Raw genomic sequence first — 8,207 nt, forward strand, 5'->3', positions numbered from 1 at the left:
GATCAAAAATACTATTGGCGTTTGCGGATGACGTGGACACAATTGCACAATCCACCAGAGATGCAAAAGAAGTTTTCACCCTATTCGAAAACGGAGCCAAGGAAGGTGGTCTGAAGGTCAACGAGGACAAGACCAAGTACATGGTGGTTACGAAGAACCCAAGACCAAGGGTTAGACAAAACGTAACAATCAATGAATACAACTTTGAAGTCGTCAAAGAATTCAAGTACCTGTGAGCGATCATAACATCTGAAAATAAATATGAAAAGGACGTGGCAACCAGGATCATTACAGGAAACAGGGCATATTACTCATTACTGACCGTTCTTAAATTAAAAATACTCTCAATACCAGCAAAAATAAGAATGTACAAGACAATAATTCGTCCCACAATAACGTATGGAAGAGAGACATGGACTCTGAACCAGCGGGAAACGACAAAATTACTGGTACCGGAAAGAATGAAACTGCGGACTATCTATGGGCCTTGCAGACAATACACTACAGGAGAATGGAGAAGAAGACACAATGATGAAAGCAAACCGAATAAGATGGGCGAGCCACGTACTAAGATCGAGTGACGAAAGACTCCTGAACTCCACATTCTGGGAAAGGCCCGATGGCAGAAGGCCAGTTGTAATAAATAAGCTTTACTTATGGTATCGTATGGTACATTTATTTAAAGAACTACTGTACACTCTTACAAAGTTACTTATCTTAAATGTAATAGTACTTAGTTGACGTTGTGCTAATACGTGCTATATCGACTTGCCATCTTGACGTTAATTTAGTTCTGATCCCCGAGATAATAATCGTTGTCTCTTTCATAATAGTCATTCATTAGTGGGTCAAGTTTGTTTTATCAACCTAGGACAACCATGCGTTCGCGATTCACAATTCTGCTGACTTACACATTCTAATCGAGGCTATTTTTATGAATGTCCTCGATTCGAATTATTAAATATATTTTCGTATAAACAAATGGGAAGTGTGTTACACGTTCCTTTTAAACTTAATCTTTTTATGAATTGTAATCTTTTTGAGATAATACCACACAGTTAGTCGCCCAAGAAAGAGATGGAAGGACGCAGTAGCCAGTGATCTACGCAAAATGGGAATACAGCAATAGGAAATAGCTGCTCAGGACCGACAACAATGAAGGCAAATAGTAAAGGCGGCCAAGATTCACATAGAGTCGTAGAGCCAAATTATGTTGATAATGATGTTTCTCAAGTCAACCTGCCTATTGGGTGACGTGAAAATGTAAGCAAAAATCAGTGCAAATGACAAGTAAAGCTGTCCTATAGGTGATTTGACATTGAATTTACCTTTAAAAAAATCTGTTACTATTGTGAAATAATTTTTTGAGACCACCTACTTCAAAACGTTTATTATGACAAAATATAAAAACAACAAATTAAAATATTCTCAAAAAGTTTACATTGTATTAGACTTAAATCTTCATCATCATCATCAGTGGTGCTACAGCTCTAGTTGAGCCTTGACCTTCCCCGGTCTATTTCGCCAGTCGTTTCTGTTCATCGCCAACCGTTGCCAATTTGCCGCGCCGATTTTCCTTGCGTCCTCGTCCACACCGTCCCTCCATCTCAGTCGTGGTCTGCCTCTACCACTATTTCCCACTGGGACCGATAATAGAGTTCGTCTGGGTGGGTAATTTTCATTTGCTCTTGACACATGTCCAGCCCATCTAAGCCTACCTATTTTTATGAAAGATATTACATCTCTACCATTTACTATTTTTTTATACTTCTCGTACAATTCGAAATTATATCGCCTTCTCCAAATACCATTCTCACAGAATGCGCCCATTATTCTTCTTAGTATCTTCCTTTCGAAGACGAGCAGAAGATTTGCGTCTGTTTTGGAGATGGTCCATGTTTCTGACCCATATGTCAGCACTGGTAGGATGAGTGTTCTATATATTATTAGTTTGGTTTTCTGGCTTAAATTTCTTTTTTTTAGCTGCTTGCTTAGTCCAAAATAACATTTGTTTGCTAGCAGTACCCTCCGTTTTACTTCTTCAGATGTGTCATTATCGTTTGTTATGAGAGAACCCAAATATGTAAAATTATTTACTACCTCAAAATTATATTGGTCTATACTGAAGTTTTCTTCGGCGTTTCTAGCTCTATCTCTGTTATTTGGAATAGATGCTAACATTTTGGTTTTTTCCTCGTTTATTTTAAGGCCCATATTTTGTGCGGCTGTCAAGAAGGTGGAAGTCATCTCTCTAAGTCCTCGTGTAGTACGTGCGATCAAATCCAGATCGTCAGCGTAAGCCATAATCTGCGTTGATTTATTAAAGATTGTTCCCCTATTGTGTAACTCGGCATCTCTTATAGTCTTTTCTAACGCTATGTTAAAGAGAAGGCACGCCAGCGCGTCTCCCTGCCTTAACCCTGCATATGTTTCAAACGCTTGTGACATATCGCCTTGTATTTGCACTCTGCAGATCACTTTACTCATAGTTGTTTTTACGAGCCTTATTAATTTATGGGGAATGTTCATTCATGGCTTCGTATAATTTACCTCTTAGGACGCTATCATACGCTGACTTAAAGTCCACAAAGAGATGGAACGTGTCAATATTAAATTCATTGGTTTTTTCTAAGATTTGACGTAGCACAAAAATCTGGTCAATTGTTGACCTACCTGGCCTAAAACCGCTTTGATACTCACCAAGGATTTCTTCCACGTACGTACTTAAACGGCTGTACAGGGTGTTGGAGAATATTTTGTACATTGTATTCAGAAGAGTTATACCCCTATAATTTTTACATTCCAACAAATCTCCCTTTTTGTGCAGTGGATATATGATTCCAGTGCACCATTCCTCTGGCATTTGTTCTTCTTCCCAGACTTTGACTATTATGTTGTGAATTTGGTGCATAATGCTGTTACCTCCATGTTTGATGAGCTCTGCGGGGATACAATCCACTCCTGGGGACTTGCTATTTTTGAGTCGTGTGATTGCGTCTTTCACTTCAAATATTGAAGGAGGTTCTACGTGAGTGATTAGACTTAAATCTTAGTTAACAATATTTTTATTAATGTAATTACCTAACCGATTTTTTTTATAAAACATTATCAGCTTCAACCAAATCTGTCAAGGATTTAAAATGTTCTCGCGCAGAAGGTGTGGAGTGACGAACGGCTTCCTTCATTTCTGTTCACCATCGATTCGTCTATTATGTCAGAATATGAGAAAAATGTTTCTTTTTTACCCACATTTTTTCGTAGGAATTTGACTTGAAGGTGCTCCTCATCTATGACTTGGCAGACTTCTTTAACATATTTTAAAAGCCGTTTCTCTGTATTAAAGTTTACGAGAATAAGCTCTCCACATTGAACTGAATGTGGTTCCACTACTGAGGTTCTTTATTTTGCTTGTATTCTTAATTTTGCTCTCGATTTCTCATTTGTAAATTATTATCCTCGGACTCAGTATCGCTGAACTCTTCTTCGTCGGTCTCGTTTTCAAGTTCTACATCATCTATTTCATTTTCAGAAGAAAGTTCGTATTTAGTAGACTTATTTTTTTAACACTTCTCCTTTGATTAGTTAGTTGTACTTCCACCGTTGTCTCGTCTGGTTTTTGTGCTTCTAAATCTTCTACGCAGATGCTCTCCCCTGGAGTAACATTTAATTTCTTTCGTCTGCCGGACATAGTTGGTTTTAAATATCTTGTTGTTTTAAACATATCCTTCAACCATTGGCAATTTCCCCAAAAGGCCTATCTTGAGAAGGGATTCGTTTTAAAACATCTTCTCGATCGAGAGGAATAAGTCCTGTCGCTTTGAACCCGGTTTTTATGTTGTCAGCATTTTTTGCTCCTAGTTCCACTAATGTTGCTTTCAGTAGACCTAGGAATCGATCTTTCCTTATACGGCCAGGTTGTGTTTACTTCCATTTAGTCAAAATAGATCTCCGTTTACCCTTCAGTGGTCTAAACTAGCAAACATTCAGCGGTTGCGCTATATGCGTGCTATTGGGCGGTAAAAGAACAATGCTAATATTATTGTTTTGGCGCTATTGTATGACAGTGATGGAAATATGGCTGGCTAAATTGTCACTGATTAACAGCGTCGATTCTTCAAGTTTTTTTAAATAAGGGAGCAGAATAAATTTAAAGCAGTCTTCGAATAGATATAGATCAACCCATCCCGATTTGCTCCGATTGTAACGAGAGTTTTCAGGACCATTTTCTCTCCATGTAGACCACAGCTGATCTGCCTTATATACAATATAAGGTGGCCACATAATTCCTGATACACTAACGGAAAACATCACACTAGTTGAAGATTTTGTGTGGTCCATAATTTTTTCGGCAGGTTTTTGACAAGGGATGAGTTGCTAGCCCACTGCCTCAACCCTCCTCCTTCATCCGGGCTTGGGACCGGCACCGGCATTCACTGAGCTACTCAATCCACCCAGCACTTACCGTAGGCGGAATTAATACAATTAACTTACAATACGTTTCCAAAACTAAAACTTTAGTATTTTCAAAGACACCAATAAACGTACAGCTGTATGCCAAGGGTCAAATAATAGAACAGGTAAATTCCATAAAATATTTGGGAACAAATATCAATAGTCAGTGTAATCCAAAAAAAGAAATCCTATCAAGAATCGAACAAGCAAGGAAAACATTCATGAGCATTAAAACATTTTTTACAAGATCAGACCTTAGTCTACAGCTTAGAATCCGAATGATCAGATGTTACGTTTTTTCTGTCTTACTGTATGGCTGTGAAAGTTGGACAATGGACTCTGAAATAGAAAAAAGAATAGATGCCTTTGAGATGTATATATACAGACGAATGTTGAGGATTCCATGGGTACAAACAGTTACTAATGTTGAGGTACTTCGTCGCATGTGTAAACAAAAAGAATTACTAAGAATAATCAAAGAGAGGAAAATGCAATACTTGGGTCATGTGCTGAGAGGCGAAAGATATAAATTACTTCAAGTTATACTGGAAGGAAAAGTACAGGGCAAAAGATCAGTAGGAAGACGCCAGAACTCGTGGCTGAAAGACCTAAGGAGATGGTTCGACCGCTCATCCGCAAAGATCTTTCGCGCAGCAGTTTCCAAAACTACAATTGCCATTTGGATCGCCAACCTTCGAAAGGAGACGGCGCAATGAGAAGAAGAACTTACAATAAATGTTTACTTAAATACCATTAAATTCCAACAAATGTTCAAATTGACGACCATCAGCAATAATACAATGTGAAAGATGGGCAATAAATTCTTTCCTAACGTTTGGTGGATTGGTGGCCATTCGATGGGCCCCCTTCTACCTATCTACCTACCTGAGAAAACGGTATTAAGGTAAGTTCGTACTTCAACGCAGTAGTGTGGGGGAGCCCCATCATCTTGGTACCACAAATCGTTTTTATTTGGAAATAGCTGATTCAGCTGTGGCAACAGATAATCCTGAAGAAATTCTAGATAACGAGACGCAGTTAAGTTTTCCTCAAAACAATATGGCCCTACAATTTGATTGTTTATAATGCCAGTCCAAACATTCACCTTCTAGGAATATTGTGTCATATACTCTTTAATCCAATGTGGATTTTCACTTGCCCAGTATAGATATGTCTGGCGATTTACGTGACCGTTAACATAAAAGACGCTTTATCAGGAAAAAGTACCTTTTGTATGAAACCCTGATCTCTGTTTCATTTTTCCATAACGGTTTCGCAGAATTCGATTCTTCTATCAAAGTCATTTTCTAATAGTTCCTGGACCAGATGTATTTTGTATGGATGCCACTTCTCCTTTTTTAGCACTCTCTTCTACGGCACTACAGCCCAAATTGAGCCTTAATCTAATTTATTTTATGCCTCCACTCTTGCTTGTCTGTGGCTGATCTTCTCCATACACGGACTCCTAAAAGGGCTTGTACGTCGCTGTTTACTGTGTCTTCCCAGCGCTTTCTTGGCTTTCCAACCGGTCTCTTTTCCTGCATTCTAGCATTCAGTGCTCTTTTTGGTAGCCTATCCTCTCCCATTCTTATCCCATGTCCGGCTCATTGCAATCTTTGTATTCTAATGAAGTCTGCCTAGAACTGGTATAGGGATTTTCTTGAAACGCCAGTACAACGTCCAGTTTCTTGGTTTCGGATATTGATTTTCTATCACTTTTCTAAAGTTTTTCTATTTTTTTTTTCAATTTTACTTACTGTTGATTGAGTAATTGGTTCGCGATTGGGGTACGATTAAAATCTCGATTCGTTCTGTTTCTGTTAGTTTCATTTTTGTAAATGCTGTTATTAATGTCGGCAAAAAATTGGAAGAGTAAAAATTTGACATTTATTATTTGACAGATTCACAACAGATCATTGACAAGTAATGACGAGTGAATGACAATATTGATTTAAATATTTTTGAAAAATAACTTGGAATACTTACTACAATAATTAATTTCAGATTATAATGTAGCATTGTTTGTTATCAATGTATTTTTTTTCAGAACCAGCAAATAACATTATTTTGTTTTACTCCCAGTGGCGTTCCTTAGTGTATTTTAGTTTGATGAGTTCAAACCTTCATGAGTTCTACTGAGTAGTACAATCACTCAAAAGTAGCCAATTATTAAAAATATTATTAATTCAAACTAAAAAATAATAAATGATAAAAAGTACACAATTTTCTTAAAAGGTGAAAACTCAAGAAACGTGGCAACTTAGTGTTAATTATGTTAACCCTTTAAGTTTATAATTTATACTATTTACTTGGTGATAAGAGCTGTGAAGAAAATTAATATTTACATTATGTGATAACTATAAATATCTAGTATTTTCTTGCTATTTAACTGTTCGACTTCACATAGCAAGCATTCAGAAAGATACGAAATTGTACCATTAAAATATACTTAAGAAGTCAAAAAATAAATATACAATTTATTGGTCTTATATTGGCTGCTATTAGAAGTTTCTTAGACCATTATATCTACAATATATATTATTTTTAAAAACTTACATACACACATACTCATACAGGGTATATAGGGCAACGGGTAGAGTGATTGGCCACTTAAGGAATTGCCAATTGAATTAAAATTGTAAATTGGTATCTTTTAAAGTGAAATATTTTGTAAGGGTTTTTTAATAGTAATGAAACATCAGATTTCATAAAAACTCAGGTTATTTTAATCAGAAATAATAATGTATATATATTAAAAATAAACACAAATTTGAAAACTTACAGAACTACACAGTTATTGGCCATACAAATATAGTTATTGGCATATAGAATTACAGTCATAGGCCATTCATAAAATTCCTTATTTTCTTTTTTTGTTCGTGCAGGTAAGGCACACAAAACTATTTAAGTTTTCAATTTCTTGTTGTTTCTTTGCACAAGTACCAATATGGTAGCCTCTAACACAAAATAGACATTTTATTCCAACTTTTGATTTAGATATATTATAGGAACAAAAATAACATAATCCTGTATACAAAAGGTTATTTACAGATGGGTTGGTATCGTCTGATTGTTTCACCGTTATATCTGAGAGAATTTGTATTTTTTCATGTTCTGGATATCCTTCAAAATATTTGTATCTGCAATATCAACTGTATTTACTGTAACATTTTTCTTATTCTTCACAACAGTTTGACATTTTTTGCTCCCGGAATTGACTCATGTGGCAATTTTTTTTATTACTTTCATCTTGAGTTCCCTGTTTTTTTTTACCTTTATTGTTTGCTTTTGCGTCAATTCGCTTTTGTTTTCGTTCTAATTTTATTTTCTCTTGTTCTGCTTTTTCTTCAATTTTACGCCTCTCTGCATTTTGACGATCTGAAGAAGTGAGCACGAAAGGCAACCTTTCTGTTTGCTTTTTGCCCTTTATTTCTGGGGTTTTTGGTCAAAAAAAGAATTTGTTGATTGAGGTGTCAATTTCTTTAGATAATGAGTTGTCTTGATTAACTAAAGGCAGATTATTATTGGATGTCGATTGAATATCTTCTGTCATTGTATCTTCTGTGTCATCTTTTATATTATATGTAATATCAACGTTTTCTGGAAGTTAAATTCGAAAATCCGAAAGTAGATTTTCTTCTGTAATAACAGGAATATCTTGTAAGTTGCATATGATTTCATTGCCACCTACAGGGTTAAGTGTAATATCTGAAGATATATGGGTTTCTGTGATGATAGAGGTATCTTGTATATCA

The sequence above is a fragment of the Diabrotica undecimpunctata genome, chromosome 7 (assembly GCF_040954645.1).
Source record: "Diabrotica undecimpunctata isolate CICGRU chromosome 7, icDiaUnde3, whole genome shotgun sequence".
Taxonomy (NCBI): domain Eukaryota; kingdom Metazoa; phylum Arthropoda; class Insecta; order Coleoptera; family Chrysomelidae; genus Diabrotica; species Diabrotica undecimpunctata.